At 37.4% G+C, this 23,507-nt stretch overlaps 1 protein-coding gene across 1 annotated transcript in view; it reads right to left on the bottom strand.

The window, feature by feature from the left end:
* MYT1L (myelin transcription factor 1 like) overlaps window positions 1-23,507 on the bottom strand; it is a 297,370-nt gene that overhangs the window by 96,963 nt on the left and 176,900 nt on the right.

Below are 23,507 nucleotides of genomic sequence, written 5' to 3' on the forward strand. Positions count from 1 at the left end.
TAATTTTCATGGCCAATGTTGGAAGTACTTTTACATTTTTAAAAAAGCAAATAATAAACAAAATCCTTTTTTTGGTGAAAGAAGTAAACCTTTTCAAATTTGGGTATCACTTGCTTGTCAGTCATTTTAATGTCTCATATAGTCTGTATATGACACAAGTCATGTAGTCTGTGTTGCTGAATGTGACCACCCTGGTGTAACTCCTTCACTCCTACAGAGTGACTGCACGAACAAATTACTTTCTGTTTAATGAACTTCCTCTTTGAATTTTTTTTAACATGTGATTATAAATCAAACTCAAACTACTCAAACTACACTGGTTTTTACCCTTCTCCCTGTGATTAAGTAGTTTTGGGACATCTAAACTATTCTTTCTAGTCCTTTCTGCAGATCTGGACAGGATCATGGGCAGGAAAATAGTTATCAAAGATGAAGAAAAGGCCTAGGTATTTAACACCTTCTTTGCCTCAGTTTTCAACAGTACGACAGGTTGTCCTGAGGAAAGCTGGCTTCTGGAGCTTGTAGAAAGAGACAAGAATCTGAATAGCCCCCCTGTAATTCAGAAGGAAACAGTCAGTGACCTACTGAGATGCTTGGATCTCCACAAGTCTATGGCACCATATGGGATCCACCCAAGGGTGATGAGGGAGCTGGCAGAAGAGCTCGCCGTGTCTCTCTCTATCATCTACCAACAGTCCTGGCTCACTGGGGACATCCCAGATGATTGGAAGTTGGTGAATGTCACACCAATCCACAAAAAGGGCCAGAAGGAGGACCCAGGAAACTACAGGCCTGTCAGCCTGACGTCAGTGCCTGGCAGGGTCATGGAACAGATCATCCTCAGTGCAATCACACAGCACCTGCAGGATGTACAAGGGATTAGACCCAGCCAGCACAGGGTTAGGAAGGGCAGGTCCTGTCTGACCAACCTGATCTCCTTTTATGATCAGGTGACCTGCCTGGTGGATGAGGGGAAGGCTGTGGATGTGGTCTACCTGGACTTCAGCAAGGCCTTTGACACGGTCTCCCACAGCATTCTCCTGAAAAAGCTGTCAGCCCGCGGCTTGGACAGGGGCACTCTGTGCTGGGTTAGGAACTGGCTGGAGGGCCGGGCCCAGAGAGTGATGCTGAATGGTACTGCATCCAGTTGGCAGCCGGTCACTAGTGGTGTCCCCCAGGGATCAGTGCTGGGCCCAGTTCTGTTCAATATCTTCATTGATGATTTAGATGAGGGGATTTACTCCATCATCAGCAAATTTGCAGATAACACTAAACTGGGGGGGCGGAGTGTCGATCAGCTGGAAGGCAGTAGGGCTCTGCAGAGGGACCTGGACAGACTGGAGAGTTGGGCTGATTCCAATGGGATGAGGTTCAACATGGCCAAGTGCCGGGTCCTGTACTTTGGCCACAACAACCCCATGCAGCGCTACAGGCTGGGGACAGAGGGCTGAGAGCAGCCAGACAGAGAGGGACCTGGGAGTCTGGATTGACAGGAAGCTGAACATGAGCCAGCAGTGTGCCCAGGTGGCCAAGAAGGCCAATGGCATCCTGGCCTGTATCAGGAACAGCGTGGCCAGCAGGTCCAAGGAAGTGATTCTGCCCCTGTACTCAACCCTGGTGAGGCCACACCTCGAGTACTGTGTCCGGTTCTGGGCCCCTCAGTTTAGGAAGGAGACTGAGGTGCTGGAGCGGGTCCAAAGGAGGGCAACCAGGCTGGTGAAGGGACTCGAGCACAGACCCTATGAGGTGAGGCTGAGGGAGCTGGGGGTGTTCAGCCTGGAGAAGAGGAGGCTCAGGGGAGACCTCATTACTCTCTACAACTACCTGAAAGGAGGGTGTAGCCAGGTGGGGGTCGGTCTCTTTTCCCAGGCAACTCTCAGCAAGACAAGAGGGCACGGTCTCAAGTTGTGCCTGGGGAAGTTTAGGTTGGATATTAGAAAGAATTTCTTTACGGAGAGAGTGATCCGGCATTGGAATGGGCTGCCCAGGGAAGTGGTGGATTCTCCGTCCTGGAGATATTTAAAAAGAGACTGGATGTGGCACTCAGTGCCATGGTCTGGTAACTGCAGCAGTAGTGGATCAAGGGTTGGACTTGATGATCTCTGAGGTCCCTTCCAACCCAGACAATTCTATGATTCTATTCTATGATCTACTTATAACTTGCTATTTTACGTAACATTGTTGTACTTTTTGTTATGGAGCTGCTGGAGGGAGCCCAGAAGAGGACCACAAAGATGGTAACTACTTGGATAAGAAGCATTTTATTTAAGTGCCTAGGCATTTTATTTAAGTGTCCAACTTAGCATTTTTCTTACCTAAATTTTTAAGCCTGGGCTGATTCTGTCTGCCTGGCACACACATATCTAAGAAACATGTACCCTCACAAAAGGTATCACAAACATGCTACGTATGTCTACACATCACAGGTAGGTCTCTCCCTTTGGAGGGTCTATAGATGCCTTTAAAGTCTAATCCAGTATGTGTAAATTAATACCTCCCTCCATTAACACTATTAAAAAATACTGAGCAAATGTTAAGTACTTCAGTCTAGCCAGTTTCCAGTCCTCCTCATCTGGGAATGAGTAAGGGATAATAGCCTGAATGGGATAAAGGTACCAGACAACAACACCAAAGTTGCGTCCTGAAGGTGCAGGATAGAGGGGAATAGGCTCACATCCTCCAGATCCCAAGACCATATTCCATCCAGCAGGTCACATGACATATCCTGGGAAACACTCTAGAAGATGAGCCTCTGTGCAGCTGGTTGCAAGAAACTCACTCTGATATACAGCAGGCAAGCAAAGGCCTAATCCTTCAATAATTTTAAGAGCCCTGAACCTGGGACAAGATGATGCCTGAGCTTCTGGTGTTTTCTCTTTGGGCTCTATCTGCTTCTTTCCAAAGAAGCTTCAAAGTAAAGCCTATAAATATGGCAGAAATCCTTGTCCCCAGGTAACGACTACTTCTCACTGCCGAATGACTGACTCCTACACCTTAGCCTGTGAGTCCCCTCGTGGTCAGGACCCAACTGCTCAGAATGAAGAGGAGAGGTGAGACATATTTTTATGGAAAATATCCCACATCAACACATTTAGGGCAGAAAGAGGAGTTCAATCCCCATGAGTATGAATAGCACTGAAAACCTGGGGCAAAAGAGCAGCACTGTTTGTTGTAGTTCTGACCACAGCAAATTTATAAATTTGTTTTGTAGCTTCTCCTGGTTCTGCGGGGAGTTATGGAGCCATCTGTTTAAACTCTCAACATGGAGCTCTGAGAGAAAGCAGATTAATTTTTCCTCAGAGATGGAATTTCAGAGTGTATGCAGTGCATAGGAAAGCAACTGAGTAATTAGAGAGAAACTTGTTTCATTTATGTGCCTAACAGAGACTGCAACCTGGAAAACAGAAGTGGGTCACAGCCTGAGGTTTAGGCAGATTTTAGAAGCCTGCATATCAGTTCAATGGAATCCAAGATGCTAGGATAACACTTATTGAGTGTATGCAGCTTTCTTTCTTGATTTCTGTTGCTTCTCTTTGTGATGCATATTATGCTCACCATAGCTTCTTCAATGTCATTATGAACACTTTTCTCAAAATACTGATCTTTATTTTCCAGGATGTGAGTTGGTTTAGCCCCAGAAATCCTGACAATTTCATGTCTTCCTCCTATTATAACCTTCTCTAGAACACTGTAAGGCATAAACGTAACATTTCAGGCAGCTCTGAGATAAATCCACAAAAGCTAAAGGGCATCAGCAGATGTGAAACTTTGAAAACTTTTGGCCACTGGAGGCAAAGCAAACTTGAATTTCATCACACTAAAACCAGAACATTAATTCCATCCTGCCTCAATCTTCATTCCATTAAGAACACCAAATACTTGCGAAAGACTTCATAGAGTAATCCCCCAAAAGAATCCCCTTTGGAATTCACAGTAGTTTAGAAACAGTAGAATAACACAGTAGGAAAACAAATACATCTATTTTGATTTTTATTTTTTAATTCCTGTATTTGGGATCTAAACATAATTTCACGACTTTTTATATACAAAATATTGGTCAAAGCCAGAAAGAAAATTTTTGTCATTGGCATTTTTGGTCATACTTAATTTTTTTTTTCTCCCATGGTTTTATGCAGTTCTACACAACATATTATGAAGGTTTTGAGAATGTAAAATATTACTTGGGATTCAGCCTTCAGCACCCTCTTCTCTAGAAAGTGCATAACCGTCAATGGAAATCAATGCCACTTAGCTGCCTGATCAGTTTTCATGCTTTTTGAAATCTCATAAAATAAGTGCAACTTAGCTACTCAAATAGTGAATTTCACTTTATTTTTTCACTGTATATATCTGTTCTCAGTGCCTTTGCTCACAGAATCAAAACTGAATGCACATGCATACAAACACTTGTATTATGGTTTGGGTCCAGCACCAAAGACTTGGGAGTGTATCACTTTTCCAAGCAGATGCTACATTAACTCAGCTTCTGTAGACTTTATCCTGATTAGCGTGTACCAATGTGCTGTCCATTGCCTGTACAGTTCTGGATCTGGCTTTACCTGGGCTTGTATTTATAATCTACAAAGATACCACTGCATGCATTTTGCCTTACAAAACCTTTAAATACCATTTTGAACTATCTTCCTTCTGCCCTTTAACTATGTACCTCACATAGCTTTTATACCTCATGTATTACAGACTTCACGGCCTGAGAGAGTTAAAAAAAATGCCCATATGACCTGGTTTGAGCTAGGACAGAAATGATTTTCTTTCCAGTAGATTTACTTTTCAGTTAAGACACTTCTAAGTAACTCTACTTTCCCTTTTTTGTAAGGGAGAAGGGTTAATAAAGAGCATCTCTCATTCATTTAATTGTCAGCCCAGCATTAAACCACGATACCATGTCTTTCAGAAACCTGAGAAACAGGCCACCAGACCCAAAGCCTACTGTTTAGCTGCCCTATTTTCCTCTTTTTCTTTCTTAACCTGTTCCACTCTTATCCTTTGTTTCATTAATTTTTTATGCTCTGCCTCCAGGACACGTCCCTGTGATTCTGGCATGTTCCCTGTAGTCTTTCTGCTAGACACATTGAGGGGAAAGCAGTGCTGGCTTCCCAGCAGCCTCTGCCACTAAATTCCCCTCCCAATAACATACAGAGACAACAGTTTCTCCATTGACCTTTTGTTCCCTGTATACTTGTGAAATCTGTTATTGTTTGTCCTCATAGCCTTTGCAATTTTCTCTCCATTTCCAATTTTGGCTTTTGTGACCATCCCTTCTTTGCTTATGTTTTACACTTGTTCATCCCTGCTCAAAGAAATTATCTCATTGATTTGCCTGCCTTGTATGATTTTATCCATTCTTTTATTGCTCACTGTATTTCCCTGGCCAGCTGTGTTTGTCTTATTTCCCCCTCTCACTTCAGCTCTTGGCTTTCAGCAGAATATATATTTGGGCTTCCTGAAACAGACTTGAATATTCCACACTGATTTGCTGTTTGTCTCAGTCATCTCTAGTTTTTTGGAATCTTTCACGAATAATGCCTGTGGAAAGAGTGTTGTTGAATTTTATAGTGTTAAGTTCCAAGAGGACATATAGACACTAATAACTGAAGAAATCGAAGAAATGCTACATGAATTTATACTCCTTAGTTAGAAGATGATTTATGGAGTTTTTTCAACTCTCATGAATTTTTTCTTTATTAAAAAGTATGATGCTGCTCACTGATACTACCCTTAATAAGACATTTCTTTAGAAAATGCTTTTCTTTCACAGAGTTGTACTTTATGATTATTATATATTTTACTAGTAATACAATATAATTTTCAGTGAAATTAGTATGATCATTTCTAGCTATAACAATTCAACATATCTCTTTAAATACATATAGTATCGGACCAGAAAATCACAAGTGATTTCCAGATTACTGATAACATTTTACCTTCCATGATATGTCAACTCACACATTAAAGGTGGGATATGACACATCTGGAGGACACTTTCTTCCTAGGGTGTCTTATGAAAATAAGACACGAAAATAATACATGAGTAATAAAGGGAGCTTACGTGACTAATAAAGCTTAAGTAAACTTTAAATACCTATTTTAGACAAAGTGATTTGTATCTGCCATATTTACCAGCTTTCTGTTTTCATTTGTATCTCTTTTCTGGTGATTCTATCTTTTCATAAACCTAGTGAAGTTACCAAATACATTTAATGAAGCATCTAATATCTGAAGTGGCACTGAGGTGGAATTTCATCATATACAGCTAAGGGTAGCAAATTTGGAAGCTTGTTTTGAAGCAAAGTTCTGCTTTAGGCTTCAGGCAGAATGATTTTGAAGACTTTGAGGGTACTAAGAAAACAGGCATTTTGCAGTTGAGTTTTCTAACAAATCCAATCTTTAAAGCATGTGCTAACCCTATTAATTTGCATGACACTGCATCCTATTATATCACTCCCAAAGCAGTGGCTACTTTTAGCTTTAAATGTCTGACACTATCAACTGATAGGAGCTGACCAGAAAATAAGTATTTGCATGCTACCAAATCCTACAGCTTGATCTCTCTGTGCTTCAGAAGGACGTGAGCAAATGAGGCACTATTATGAGGAAGAGCTGGTAGCATTCTTGTTGGAGCTGGACCATTGAATTGATAGGAATGAAAGACTTACAACAATTCAGAAGAGATTGACTCCAGTCTAGTGATTTGCCTACTGAAATGCAAGAATAAACTCCTTCAGCTTGAGATCATTTTCAATTCATATTTAAATGACTGCTTATATATGCCAAATTACTATAGGAATGAGCAGCAAATCCTGTGGACAGTGATAAGCATGAGGCAGTAGCGTTAAACTTTTTTGTGGGAAATTATTTTTCCTCTCTAAGCCACACTCATTATGATTCCTTTCTACCCCACAGAAGTCCCACATAATACTTGTATGTCCTGGAATATGGTATGTCCTAAGTCAAACCTTCCCAGGCTGTGAAATGTAAAGAACTTTGTTGAGTAGTCTAATGACCAAGCTATAGAAGTGAAAATGGGAAGAGCAACAAGTTGAAATTCAAGAAGGACATGGGAGGGGTTTAATTTTGGTTTTTGGGGTTTTGGTTTTGTGTGTGTGTGTTTGGTTTTGTTTGTTTGATTGTTTGGTTGTTTTTTGTTTTGTTTTTGATTTTTGTTTTGCTTTGTTTTGCTTTGTTTTTCACAGAGAGAGATGGATGATTCCAGCCTACCCGACACACTGGGTTTGGTGCTTCTAACCAGCTGCTATGAATCCCAATGTAGAAGACTAATCCATATCTGCTATCCAGGAGCCTCCTGGCAACTGAGCTAGAGCTTTGAATACTGTCTTAAAATTAGGGCACCTTTTTTCTAATCATTGCCTCAACAAGCAACAGGACCATAGAACCTAAGGACTCTTACAGAATGACTGCCCTCACTCTTATCTTCTCAAATGGAGTTAGGCAACAATCCAGAGACAGGGCTTTGGAAAATCTGTGTTCCCATCTACATTTACATGTTTAATTTTATTTTTTTTTAAAGTGGGTCCAAATTACTGAGTTTTCTATACTTTAAAACTGCAATGTTTGAAATACGTAAAAGTATGAAATACTTTTTAAAATACAATAAACTTATCTCTATGGTTTTGCTGTCTTTCAGACTTTCCTGATTTTCTGCTTCGGGTTCAATGAATCAGATTATTAAAAGCAGGAAATGTTTTTATATGAGCAGTGTCAAAACACATCATATTTATTTCATTTATTTGTACCAGATAGAAGTTTGGTTTGACTTTACAGATTAGGTATGTATACAATAGTATTTCAGCTCAGTGAAAAATATTAAGCTACGTGAACAGGTACTAGCTTGAGTCATAGAATATGCTATCCTTTTTCCTTCTAGAGTTTAAAATATTTGTGTATTGTATTATGGAACAGTAAGAAAAATTACAAAAGTGACCAGAGGCCTTCTGGATCTCAAAAGGTAAAAGTAGAAGAGGTGATATTTTCTTCATAACACTTCTAATAGATGACTTGATCGTTTTGTACTTCAGAGCCTTTTTATGCACATTAATAGCCACAAACATATTGCAGATCTACTCATGGTATAACATAATTTAACTAAATAAGCCCTAAATAAAAAAGTGAATCATTAAAAAACAGCACTGCAAAGAGGAATTAAGAGCAACAAATAACAAATTAAGAGCAACAAATAACATGAGAATGGAATGATGTGCCAGAAGTAAATGGGAATTTAAAAAATTGTGATTTCTTTTTTAGAAATTCAAATATTAAAATATGTATTTTAAAACAAAATAAAGCAGACTAGCTTTGGTGTAGTCAATACAGTTACAGTAACTTAGGTCAAAGTGAGGATCTTTTATTTAATTGGAGCCTCTACACCTCCAGTGTGAAACACCTGTACATTCTGATTCACTGAGACTCCAAACTGGTATAAACTGAATCCTGTGATGAAGAGCGGGGAGCTTTCTGGCTAGTATGTCCTCTGGCATCATCTTACCCATTAGCAAAGTCTCTGCTCTTGGGACATGACAACGGCAATGAAACTTTCAATTTTGCAATAATTAGCCATTTAAACAATAACTTCATTTCATTGGTTGCATCCCAATAACTTGAGTGAAGAAAAGCAAAGCACAGTAATGTATTTCTAGATATAAATACATAGGAAAAATCTCAGCCCTGGAGAGCTCTTTTTAAAGCAAGATGTGAAAACAAATCTAACAAACCATGAGACTAAAAACTTACGTGGCAGCACAAGTTAACAAAGTACATGCCTTGCAGTTGTATATTATTCAAAAGTACTTAGATAAATAAATCAGTATTATACCTGATTGCTTATGATGTCATGGATGGAGTTCCCCTCTCATCTGCTACTGGGCTTCTAAAAACTAAGTCTATAGATGTCATGTTAAGCTCCCTTCATAAGTAAATTGTGAAAAACTGGAACCTCCTAGGATTGAGTTCATCTCACCCTTCTTAGACACTTTACGTATCTCTCCGGAGAGAACTCACAGGGAGTTAACAGTGATTAACTTGTATTTCTGCCACTTAGGAATCTGATAATAGTGGCAGAAATCCAAGATTTTACTTATTATTATTTTTTAAATTTTAATATTATATATCCATCCCCAACAAAGATAGTATCTAGCAGATTTTAAAACCATGTATTACAATACTTATACAAAGAACAAACCAGAACCCTGATTCTTTCCTTTCCACAGCTGCTGCATCATTTAACATGAAAAATTCCTCTCCCTATCACTCAGTTACCTTCTCCAGACTACCTGCATGATCCAATATCAGATGAATGCTGTGGTTGCACTGTAATCTTAGAAGGCAAATACCCAGTTCAGTTGTGTGTTCAAGAGCCAGAAGCCACAACTGATTGTGCCTTGTTGCCAGAGACTTGAATACAGGGACAGAGCACAGAAATTATGATAGTTCAAAGAGCACAGGTTTAATTACTCATATCGATTTGTTGTATGAAATGCATATAATCAAGTTTTGCTAAGTGGTTATTGATTCTGCATGCTTTGATGTTGATTTAGATGTAACACACAAGAATGAGAACATGCAAAGCCAGGGACTAATTCTGCACTAATTCAAAATCCTGAAATCTACATTTGTTTCAGAAATTTAAACTGGAAAAACAATCAACAAAAACACTGGAAAAGGAACCCCTCTATTTTTTCTACATACGAACAAAAATGAGGTTGTCTACACTGAGCAAATTCAAAGTAGTATTTAGAGCTGCCAAGATGTCCAGATCTGTGTGTAACCTGTTTTCAGCCTGAGTGGTAATGACTCTTTTTACAGGTAGAGGGCAGAGCAGGACCCAACTTGTTTATTTTTCATGACAGCATGATTTAAAACGGAAAGAGTTCATAACTAACAATTCACCAATTCGAAAGGGATGAATATACAAGAGTGCATCTATCACTTACAGAAGATCTTTGCATAGTCACAATGTTTGAGCCTTGGGCATGATCAACAACCCATGGTACAAGTATAGGTTGGGGACTGAGTTGTTGGAGAACAATATAGCTCAGTTCAAGAAGGACCGGGCACTTGAGTGCTTGAAAGATTTCAGTGCAGAAACACAAAGATGATTAAGGGAGTGGAACACCTCCCTTATGAGGAAAGACTGAGGGAGCTGGGTCTCTTCAGCTTGGAGAAGAATGAGGGGTGACCTCATTAATGTTTATAAATCTGTATAAATATGTAAGGCGCAAGTGACAGGAGGACAGAGTCAATCTTTTCTCAGGAGTGACTAACAATTGGACAAGGGGTAATGGTCATAAGCTGGAGCATAGGCTCCAGTACAAATAGAATATATTCTTCTGTATATATATATGGAAGAATTTTTTCACTTTGAGGGTGACAGCACTGGAACAGGCTGCCCAGGGAGGCTGTGATGCCTCCATCCCTGGAGACATTCCTGTTGTGACCTGCTGTAGATGACCCTGCTCTGAGAGTGCAGGTTGGACGAGATGATCTTTTGAGGTCTCTTCCAAACCCTAACTTTCTATAACTCTATGATATGAAATCTTTTTACTCCAATATTTTTAATGCAATTGCCTTAAAGCAATTCAGCATGCTAAGTTCAAGCATTCAAAAATCAAGGGAAATAAGCTGCCAGAAACAATTCATGTAGTTATACAGTCAACCATTGAACAACATGGCTAGATAACTATTAGTAGAATCAACATGCTTAGACCCAGGCTCAAAAGATCATATTTAACACAGCACATTATGTCAAGCTATCATTCTATCATGCTGTGTATGAAGTATGTATTAATATCTGTATTAATGTACAGATATTGTGTATGCTATAATTTTGTCACGTCTTTAATGTAGGGCTAATATCATAAGTCTATCAGCTACTGATTCCTATCAAAAATAGTCTTCCCATCATCTCTACAAAGATGCACAATGGCACTGGCTCCCCATTTAATTTTAACTGGGAAAAATGGCACAGAATTAAGAAATATGGTACAACAATTTTCCTTAACTATAGCAATAAGTATCTTACTTTATCAAGAAAGCTGATAGCTGCAGAATAAAGCCAATAGACAGTAATAATACCATGGAGCAGTGTACTATCACAGTAATGTTTTCAGTAAACATCTGAAATTACAGAAAAAAATGACAAAAACAAAGTGATACAAGCTGCAACCAGTTCAGTGCTTATGTATCAGATTATCAGATCCAGCATAAGCTACAGAATACCATTCTCTGTCTTCCATGGTTGGTTAGGAGTCATTCAAGTGTGAAATATTCTAAATTCTTGTTGTTAGAGGATTGTGATGTTTAAATCTTCCTATTTCAAAAACAGAAATAAGACTGTGCCTTTTCATAACACAGAGAAAACATGATTATTCTAAAACAGAATAGAAATGACAGTGTTCTCTATATTGCATTATGGAGCTGGAGCTAGAATTGGTCCCTTGGTAAAAATGTTAACCTTTATTAATATGCATTTAGCAAAAATTATTATGAAGGAACTGGAAATTTATCCTCTATAATAATTTATGAGGATGCTTTCCTTCTTAGTGGGCTCTGCACCAAAGAAGTTCCCATAAAAATCTGTTTATATAAAGAGGGTTCCTAAAATACCTTTATCACTGTATCTCCTTTGACTACATTCTAGGACAAAATTTTGATGCTACTTCTTGTGTGTGCCAGTTTAGTAATGCACATAGGCACAAACTTAAAACCAAAACTTTATGTTCTTTGCTCTAGATGGACACATCTATTTCAGTATTATGTCATTTTTGACACTAAATTAAGAGTTCCTATTAGCACCTTCTATCAGAAGTGCACTAGACCAGTCTGGGTAGACATACACAATTCCCTTCTCCTAAACATTGCTCAGTGTGGCACTAAATGTACATCCTTCAAGAGACACAAGTCTAATGGCATATATTTTTTCACTCCATGCAAGTACAAGGCAGGCACTGTGTATTGTTATTCTCACCTCAAAGAAGATGCTACTGCACACAAACCACCTCGCACCATGACTTACACCCTGGAAGGTGCATTATTTGCTTGTGCTAATAAGCTACTCAACTAGGCTTTTTCTGCAGCACATACAAGTTACTTTGTTGTAATATCAGGGGGTCTTGCAAGTAGAATTTCCACTAAAACACCAGCATACCTATCTTAAAGAAATTGATTCAAGCTCTGGCAGACTCAAGGGACAAAACTGTATCTCTTTTTTTTTTTTTTCCCCCTTCATGATCAGGATAGTTATAAATATTCTGGTGTGAAAATTAAAGCTTATATACTGCCTTAATCACATGACTCCAAAAGCCAGATGTCTAAATATGGGCCTAAATGAACTTGGCCTTAACCTGGCCTTTTTTGGTACAACTGATGAAAGGAAGAACACCTGTTCGATAGAAAAAAAAAATAATCTTACTGAATTACACCACATTATAGTCCAGAATAGTGAGGCTTCAACTTGACACATATCACAATTAAGAAAAAAAAAATACTACAGTATATAATGTTACTTTTAATAGCTGACAGTAATTTCTATTAGACTGTGGAAGAATCTCTGAAGGAAAATGAAAATAGCCTCCCAAGGGAGTGGAAGCCCCACACAGCATGATTTAAATGTGGCAGCTGGGCTGTGGGTGGAAATGGCGGATTCCATTGAAAATCTGCTGCCATGCTGCCAATATACCTCCTATAGCTAAATCCCACAGGGAAATGTGGCAGTTATCCCTTTCTGAAGTTCAGCTACTTAGTTTTAAAGATGCACAGACAGGAAAGGTATCAAGGGTCAAAGACTGAATAGAGAAAGGTCCATAATGATGCACTGCCCAAGGGCCAAAGGGTAAAATTGGGAAATGGCTGGAAATACCAATATGTACCAGAAAAATGGCAAGAAAGAAATAAATTCTTTTAGTTTTGTAAGAGAAAAGGCAACTTTTTAGAAAGTGTATGCCATTTCAAAGATTACTTCTGATTTTTTGAATCATTTGAGACACTGCAATGATTATTGCTTTATGTCTCATTGAAAGCTGGTTAGCAATGTGTTCATAACTTTTAAAAATGGTCCCTATATATTTGATGCGGAGATCTATACTGGGAATATTTCTGGAAACATAAAATGTGAGCACATTTAACTTTAAAGTGTTTAAGTTTACATGACTAAGTTCCTTTGTGAATAAATTCTCCATTGTAACACATACAAATATAAGCCTGAGAGTCACTATATCAAGTATGTTGGCTGTGGTGTATGTATGCTAAGAAACATGAAATACCATAAAAGAATGCTTCCAATATCACTTTTCTCTTTCCTGTTGACATATGTATCTACTGACAACTCTGACTTAGGCATCATCTTGAAAATATTGCTCATAATCCAAAAAGATGCTCTCCAATGCAGGTACAAAATTCATGCATGTAGTACTGCTGTCTGTTTTGATAAAGGCAGTGTGGTATTATTCTCCACCTTTTTTTTTTAACAACTCCGGTGGAAAGAATTGTCAAAAAAAAAAAAAGTCTTTTTTTTTTTTTTTTTTTTTTCTTTTTTTTTTTTGTGGAAGCAGGTCAACCTGTTATATCTCCAAATCTGGCTCCAGCAGATGAGTACTTAAATCATCAAACTAGCTTTTCTCTCTTTCTCTGCTCTCTGTAGAAAACCTCCTTTCTCCTGCTGTCCACAGCCTGGATTGAACAGCCAAGACAGAAGGCAGCCTCATCCTAGTCAGTCATTGTCTGTCATGCTTTTGGTATGACTCTGGCTTGGGAATTAAAAATGTGCTTGAGCCCAAACAGAATGAAGCAGGATGTTTCTTCCTGTGTTAGCATCCTCGTTCTTGGTTCAGGATGTATCACTATCACAAATCTTTCAGTGAAAGGTGATGTTATTGCTGTGCTGTCCATAGAAATCAATGCTGTCCTTGCATGTTAGTGTGAGCAGAGAATGCCTGCTGTGCCTACTGAGTCCAAAGATGCTGGGATAAGTACATGTAGTCTGCAAATCTCAAACATTCAGGCATGTAGAAAAGACTCAGCAGCACAGCTTAGCTAAGTTGGCAGCACCTCTGGGCATACAGAAATAGGTTTTCAGTTACAAGTTTGATCAAGTACAGACTTGAGCTTCTTGTGGCGCCACTCAAAGCTGAGTATCTAACCCTTCTTTAAGTTGTGCTCTGGAAATTTGTGCTTATATTCTGGTTTATGTGATTCTGGTTTTTTGAGAATAAAATGCAGAAATTTCATGATGGAAAACTATTCTCTCATTTTCTAATTAGCAGGTTAATGTACTAAAAAGAAGGTGGGACAAGTATCAGAAGATATTGTAGTGTCCATACTACCCAGAGAGTTTTGAAGGTAGGGATTAAAAGCTGTTTAGGTATAATGTCACTTGAAATTATGTGAAATCATGCAAAGTCAGACTGTAACTTAAGACATAACTTTAGACTCTGCACCAGATAATTCTAAATTTCCTTACAGCTTAATAATTAGGGAGTTCTGTATAGTTTCTGTTTTACAGATGAGGCAAGAAATCTTTGTCTATCTGAGAAGTTATTTTTCTTTAATAGACTTTTAGAGCAACATTACATACTGCCCTGGCATAAGAGTAATGAAATTCTATTCCTGCTTACAAAACACATCAGTTTAATTCACAATATACTTAAAAAGTTAAAAAAAAATACAAGCAAATATAACTAACAGTGATAGTTCTGTTGTAATTCTATCCAAGATGTCCATATCAGTGTTAATCCGTATCAATCTGTTAAAATTTTCCATGAAAAATAAAAATTATAGGAGGTAGACAAAGCTGATTATTTTCTCTTTTTTATAATTTTGCTTAACTGATGACCTTTTAAAGCATTTGGTCCACTTTTATTCAATGTCAGTGTTCAGTCCTTCCTCCTACATCATTTTAGTAACATTACTGGAAGCAGAAAGCTTAATTTCTAAGATATAAAATTAACACAGTTGTCAGAATATATTTACATTCCTTCTAAAATGATATTTGTTTTATAACTCAGTTTCTGAGTCCATCTTTCTCTGTGACTTCCTTAGGTCTTACAAGCTAAGCAAAGCCAGGCCATGTCAGAGTTCTGAGCATGTCAAGTGTTCTCAAGGAACTCCCAAGTGCTGCAGGGACAGTAACACGACTCAGAAAGACTTTCCTTGCCAGTAGGACCAAACCAAATTCTTAGCTTGCTGTTGTAGAAGGGACAGAACACTGTAAAGCTGGCAATACACTTGGAATGTGTATTCTTGTATTACATGGAATTAAAAGAAGAGACAATAGTCTGTGGTCTAGAAATGTGAAATCCAAAGCCCTGCTCAAAATAGTATCATGCAATTACACTCCATAGGAATAATTCTTGCATTTTCATAGAGGTAAAAACTATTTTTTTCCACTCTGCATCCCAAACTCCTGTGCCCTATAAATGTGTGCTGGTAAGAAGCTGCTATGAGCAGTCTTGTAAGTTAATGTGCCATTGTGAATATATTACAATATCATAAGCCAAGCGACCTCTGCTGTCATTTGAAATCAAATACATAACATCATCATATGTACTGAGGTTACTTTGTTAAAAATTGTGAAATTTTTTGAAATTTACAGTTATAAAAGCATTATGAGCATAAAACACAGTTACCATAGTAAAAGTGCTGCAGAGAAGCCATCTATATATTTGGGACTTTGTATCTTCTACTGCCTTTCACAAAGTATGGGACATCCTGAGAATTCTCTGACAAGTAGGTTTCAAAATCAGGTTTTTTGTTTGGTGACCAGCAACATGCAAAGATCTAAAATACTCATTTTGGAGAATATTCATCATGTATGTCATGACATATAGTATATCCTCTTATTTGAGATTACTGTATGGTTGTCCCCTTCTCCTGAAGCAGTCCTTACTAAGCATTACTAAGAACCAATAAACCATTGATCCTCATTGATCACCAATGAGGTGATCAATGCCCAAGCAAGATATACATTAAAGAAGTGTATCAGTAGATCTAGGACATTGTTCTTATTGTCCCTGCAAATACTCAACAGCAAGTAATCATTTGCTAATCTTTGTAGAAATGAACTGGCCTACAGCAAAAGACACTGGAGTAGAATTCAGAGGCATGACTCAGCTTCTGGCTGTGACATGAATTTGTTGTGTGGTGGCAGAGAGTCACGAACTGCTGGTTTACCCAGGGAGGGAATGCATCGCAGCCCTCTGTTGCTATGTATAGCTGCTCAGTGAATTCTAAGATCCAAGTGAGGCTTGTCTGCTCCTCTTCTAATACCCAGGGACACGTACGCATTCAATACACAGCATAACTTTAGGCCCTGTAATCCAGGCTGGAGGAAGATATTTTCAGTAGTGGGGAATTTCTGCTAAAAGAATTAATCACCTTAAGCCTCCCATTCCTTACAGAAACAGACATTAACTCAGCCCTTTGACTAAGATATAGTCAAAGGAGGAATCGTGATTCCAGACTCATCCATTATCTAATCTAGAGCATACAGAAACTTGTGAGAAATTAGTGTTTAATACCCTCTTTTTCCAGGGGTAACTGAAGCTTTGTTTTAGACCTCAGAAGACTGCTTGCTCATGAGGTTATACAGTAATCTGGGTTGAGAGTGCCTTCTCTAATACTTCATGCAAAAGAAAATATTTACATGTTCTTTACTACTGGTGAAGGGTTCATTCCATTCCTCTCAAAAATGAGTGTCTGTCTTCTGTATGAAGTGGTAATGCTGAGACTGGAAATAGGCTTCTCTCTCCAAGTGACTGCTCAAAGTTATAAAATTATATTCTTCCCCCTTCTTTCTTCCTTTTGGATACATTATTGCCCATAAAATAAGAACATATCAAGAAAAGAGAATATAAACTTCCTGATATCATAACGTCTCTGTATGCAAGTTCACAGAAAATGGGAGAAATGCATCCTAACTTCTATGATAAAGAACAAAATAGTTGTGTGAGTGCTATGTTTGTAGAGATGAAAAACTGGAGGACTTTAAAAAAATGTGCTACAACTTATTTAGTACGAAATAGGTATCAAGATGCCTGAATAAATGTTTTCTGCCAGAACGCTAGCAATTTGGAGAAGCTTAGTGTTAAAAGTTCCTGTTTGACTTCAAAGTTAGGTATAAAATAAAGGAGGGGTGATTAAGGACCAACCTTTCAACTTAGTGACTTAAAGCAGAAGTTGAATGCATGTCAGTTTTGAGCTCCAGCTTTTATTCTGAGCACCTATTCCCTGTCCACAAAGTATAGGTAAGCTTTCCTCCTGGAGACATTATAAGTGTGAAAAACAGCAGCAGGTGTATATTATTAGTGAATTTCATTCATGAGAAAGTTGGACAGAAAGCATTCATTCTCTACTTATTCATCCAAGTTAGTGGCCTGCTCATTGCATTAAATAAATAATTGATGGCAGTGATATCCGTCCTTGGTCCTGGGAAGTAAGCTTAAAGAAGCTGTTTTAAATGGCTGGTATTGGCATTTAAAACCAGTCATATTCTGTCCTATCTTATTTGGCTTTCTACTATTAAAAATGTTATCACAGATTTAAGACAGAGTCCTAATTTCAATCACAGAAGTATTTTCTCTTGGGCATTATGGCCCTTCTTCACTCTCCCCTGCCTATTTAGAGTGTAGCACAGCTGGTTCTTGCAAATGATGAAAGGACTTTCTACAATCCCTTTTCATGTAATCAGTAAGCTTCAAAAGCTTCCCAAGCTTTTCTTGGGAAGGTAATTCAGGTGGATATCAAGGAAACTAGATTAGTAGGTCCACTAATCTGGTTGAAGTTATCACTATTTACAGTATCCTAAGCTTTAAAGTGTTGAGGATGTCTTCAGGAGCCATGTAAGACCTCAGCATTTGATTCTATACTGTGATTATATTTGTTTAGATTTATTATTGTTAAAGATGGATCAGAAGTACCTCAACATTCCCTGTCCTGAGCTGACACCACTAGAAGCAGTATTTTATGTGAACCACTAATAAGAAGTGATGTCTTTGAAAAAGCTGTCTAAACTTATTGAAAAACTTCAATGTAAGTCTTTAAAGCCACATCATAGTGTATTTTCAGGGGGAAAAGAACCTCATCAAATTGTTCTTTTTTTCTCTTTTTCCCCTACAATCTAGCTTTTGTCCTCTCAATTTTATATTTCTATGCCTCATTTATCTTCTTATTTCTACATATAGAACTCTGTGTTTTTGTCTGCTGTTGTGGTCTAGTGATTTAGAAGATGCAGAAGGCAGAGGAATCTTGGTTCCTGGTTCCTTCACATTTGAGTTGGCTTCTTGATTTCTTCATATTCTTTTGTTCTTTTGCTACCACAATAATACTTAGGATGCCTGATCTCATAAAATATGGATTTCTGAAAGAAAAAGCTATCTATAACTTTATTTAATTTTTACCTGTAATTTCATCTCCCTCTTTCTCTCTTTCTTTTCTTTCTCTTTCTTTTTCTCTTTCTTTCTCTTTCTTTCTTTCTCTCTTTCTTTCTCTCTTTCTCTTCCCTCTTTCTCTCTTTCTCCCTTTCTTTTTTCTTTTTTTTTTCTTCTAGCAGAGTTCAGATCATTTTCCCTGAGATGGACAGTAAGGTGCAGGGCAATGCTATTCTTTGACAGCCTGAGTACCAACTGTGGATAAGTTTTTCAGTCATTTATGTTGTTTGTGTTGTCATGGAAACTGTAGCAAGAAGTAAGATGGGTTTCCCCCTCTATCCAGCTATCAGTGTTCACCAGTAATCATAATGGGACACACAGTGCTGCTGTTCAGAACTGTTGGTAGGGTGATGTAGGCAGCTCTGTAGTATTCCAAATGCAATGCACAAGGTGTTTCTCATGGATTTTCTGGTTTAGTTTGAGGCTAATAGCCATGAATATTTTATCAGTAAAATATAAATTAATAAACAGATATCTGAAATACTCCCAACTTTTTAACCTTAGAATCAGTATTTTTTCTGAAATGTTTTAGAAATAATTCACAACAAACTAAATAGGGAAGCTAGCCTTGACTCTAAATGTAAAATTGTCTTATCATACAAATCATTTAATTTTGCTCTATCCACCAGAAAAATGTTCTGATCCAAAAAACACACACAAAAAAAGCACTGAAATGTAAGATGAAACTTCCTCTGACATGAATGGTTATTTAACACATCTTTTTAAAATATCAGATAAATATCAAAGACAGTTTTGGGCACAGTGTTTGTAATAACCCCCATATATGCTTCTATTTTTACATCTTAAGATGCCTGAATTTCTGTTGACAAGTGGGGAAACAGAGGCATATAGAGATAAAATGTGTTGCCCATCATGTGGAAATCAACTCTGTAGATCTTCTTTTCCGTTAAAAAAAGGACAAATCATTCAAATTCATGCAATTTATTTCTTTTTTAAAAGAACACAATGTTCTCATCAAAGCTATCAGGCCAACCAAATAAAAAACGTATTAAAAATGTATAAAAGATGTATAACTACTTACAGGATCTTTTGAGGAAATTATCTCCCCACTGTTACTGAATGCTTTATTATTTCTTTTAATTTATATTTTTATTTTTTATTTTAAGTTTTCTTTCCCATGCTTTCTGCATAGTTTTCATTATTTTGCGGACAATGGCAGAGTCTTCAGTCATCCTTCAAGAAAAAACACTGCCTCTAAGAGCTTTCCTGCATGAGAAACATGCCCAGAACCTGCCACTGGAATTCAGAAGCATATAATTTCAGCAATACACAATCCTGGGGACCCACTGCAAAAAGTGCATCCCAATTCTGCTGTTGCTTTTGGTGCACAGTTGGGTCAGCACTCTCCATGCCTCTGCATCTTTTTTTATTGCCCCCTCCCCAAGCCCCTGCCCTTTAATATCCTTGGCAAATGCAGATCCTGCAACTTAGTGCCTCTGAAATTGCTATTCACCATCCAGACAAGGGTAGGAAGAACTGAATTCAGATTCTTTTGTATAGTCATCTCCAGACAATGGCCACTAGCATGCAGAGCCACATGCCAGGTGCTGGTGTATATTTGGTTGACATTTCAGACCTACCGTTGCACCTTTGTAATCATTAATCAACAATCAGACAAAGGATATATTGCTGAATCCAGACAGCAGCCAATACAGACCTCTAATACATTATGGATTCTCTGTCAGCACATTTATTTATTGTTTGCAGTGTTCTGTTTGAAAATCCCTATGCTCTTTCACTTTATTTATTTACTTACTTATTTATTTCTCCTTAGCTGGATTTAGCAAAGCAGCAAAGCTTCCTTTATTAACATTTTTTACAAACTCTGTCTGGTGGATCACTTTATAAAAAATGCATTTATGATATTATTCTTGGTATTTGCCACAACTTGCCAGGACTTTTCACAAGCCCACCATTAAATGAAATAGAATTAAATTGCACAGGCAGTGTCACAGTATGGTTTTTCCTCAGGCAAATATACAGTGAATCACTTTATCATTATTTCACACTATGATAAAGGTTGACTATCAGCTCAGGCAGAAATGTATATACATTTGTCTATAGTTCCAGCATTCAGTAGGATGTTTTAGAGTATAAAAGCAAGGAACAAAAAGGACCTTACTGTTCTGTGGTTAGGCTTTAACACAAATGCATCAGTGGACCATGGGTTCAGCACAGCATGCAAGCAGGCTCTGCTATCAAATTAATGTTAAAATATGTATGTCCTGGCTTCTGATTTATAATATCATTGACAAATAGTAAAAAGGACAGGAATGCCATAAAGTTTATGGATGGAGTGATGGCATGCACCATGATGTCTCGTAAAGAATAAAGGGGGAAACGTTATTTATTCTTGTGGATTCGAGAACTAAAATACAGATAGACTGGATGCGTGCACAGAATTTTTCATAAATATCCCACAGTGCACCCTGTTGTACAGCAGCCATACATTAATTAGAGCATTCAGCAGACACTGCAATGTGTTACACTCACCCAAGTGAATCTTCATTTTTCACATGCAGGGCCTTACTAATTAAAATCAGCTTTGCAATTAAATGTGGAAAATTGTGTTAAACTTTCAAGCGTGGTTTAGAAAAAAATGTATTTATTTTTAGGGTATTTTATTTTGATGCAAATGAATTCTCCATCAAAGTGAGACCAGTAACAGGGAGGTATGAGGATTTCTCTTTTTTGTATTATAGATGCTCCTCTCAGTTGCAAGTTGCAATGCTCCACTATCTCTCTGCCAGTACCTGGCCCTGTTCCAATGCTTTTAGTGAGTGCTATCTGTCAAGGCATGAATAATACAGCCCCTAGGCTGTCGGCAGAATCCAAATGAGGCATACATCAGGAAGCAAGCACTCGACTTTAGCTCCAGAACATGCTCCTGTGAAGACAGGCAATTATTCACCCACGGCTGCAGCCATGGCAATCAAACTGGTGGGTGAAAAGGTATATGAAATGAAAAAATTTTAATAAGAAATATGGCACAACAAGCCACAGAAATTCAATAATTTTCTAATAAGAGAGACACATTTGAGACATTTGAGTCTTTTAATTTGGAAGTTTGGGAACCTGATTATTCAATTCACTCTGCTCAAAAATATAGACTAGACTATAGCATATGGTGTCAAGGTAATACAAGGGTGTGGGGGACTTTTCCTAATCAAAACAAAAATGGTCTACAATAAGGTATTTATTAATACAAATAAATCTGTTAGATGAAGTGAAAAATCTTGTGCTTAAAAGTTAAAAGATTGTCAAAACAATTCTATCTGTGCAATATAACAGAAACAGCAACAGCCTAGTAAAGCAACAAAGGTCTGGTTCGTAACAAGAAATTTGGTGGAAAATTAAAATGCAATATATTTTATAAGGTTAGGAAAATCCATATATTATAGATAAAAACATTATTTTATGATCTCTCTTTGTTCTTGAGACTAGCTTCTTTTTACAAGGCATGGAAACAGTGATTACTGAAAAAAAAATCCCTAACAAACGCAATATGAACTGAAGAAAAGGCATGGAAATTCCTTGGTAGATTAAATATTTAAGTTGGTTTATTTCATCTGAATTCTTATTTTCAGCAATCAAATTGAAATTCATAATACAGAGAGAGCTCTATTAGTATTTCTATTATAAATCTGATAGGTTTGTCATTTGGCCCTAACAATTCATTCTTTACTGAAATCTTATGCATATTGTTTCAGACTAAGATGGTGTTTAGCTTTAATTTCTATAGAGCAGCTTTATCTGATTTCAAATATGCACTGATAAATGCATTAAAAGAATCCTGAATGAATACACATGGTGCCAAGCTACCAGTGTAAGATTCTTTTAGGTTTCTTATTTGTTAGAATGTGTTCCATTCTCAGTGTGTTATTTGGCAAGTGCTTAATCCTTTACAGAACTTAACTGCTTTTGTTAGTTGAGAAAAAAACCCAACAAACTATGATGTTAAGAAGCTTTTAAAATAGGCCATGGCATGTAATTTGTATTTTTGTAATGAAATCTACTTGGGTTTTTTTTGATGTGCCTACATACCTATTTAGGGTATAAATGTTGAAAAAAATGTAAAAAATGTTAAATGCATAGCAATAGTAAGGTGTAGTATCACATCTACTCAGTACATAACATAGGCCAGTTTGTACTCAGTTACTGTCTTATTTGCACCTGCAGAATTTAGACCAGAGATTGGTCTCCATCTTTTACATTTATATTTGTATACATAGAATGTGACACCTCTTGTCATTAAAGGTGATTAATGAATCCTGTTGTCTCTAAAGTTGATTAATGAAACTGGCAAAGTTGCTACTAATTACAATGAAAGAACACTTGAAACTATGCTTTCTTCAGATGTTTTGCTGAAAAACATCCTGGAAACTGTGCTGGGAACACTCTCCTGGTGTGGTTTGAGTAACTGTTATATACCCAGATGGACTGTTCACAACTAAAAGTATTCAAGGATCTGGACCACATTTATTGTTTAAAATTAATCCATAGCTCTGAACATATAAGAGTACTCTTCATTATTATGCTGCTATGCATAATGAACACAAAGAGCTACGAAGTGAATAAAATAAATACTATCAAGAGCAGGCTCTGGTTTTCACTTTTAAGATTAGAATTCTTTTATTGTCTTCATGACAAAGCCTGAACATGGGTATGACTTTTATGTTTTGGTTTGGTTTTAGATACTTCACAATCTTTTAATTTTTAATTTTTAAGACTTGATACTGCAAAGATAGTCATTTCTTCAACTGCATGATCTGTGAGTAGTTAAATTGGCCTCAGGTGTCTGCAAACATAAGTGACAGGTACCAAAGTAAACTCTGGTATGCTTTGTACCACAGGCAGTGCTAGAGGGTTCATGGTTTCTAGGTATTGTTAAATAAATGTAAATAAATAAATAATAGTCTGTTCTAAAGAAGGAAGGCACACCGCTTATCTCTGGGCAATAGTACCCCAAAACTACTCCCTATACAGTCACTACAGAAAGTGCTTTCACCAAGTTCATTTTAGAGACCCTAGCAC

Source organism: Calypte anna, chromosome 3 (assembly GCF_003957555.1).
Source record: "Calypte anna isolate BGI_N300 chromosome 3, bCalAnn1_v1.p, whole genome shotgun sequence".
Lineage (NCBI taxonomy): Eukaryota > Metazoa > Chordata > Aves > Apodiformes > Trochilidae > Calypte > Calypte anna.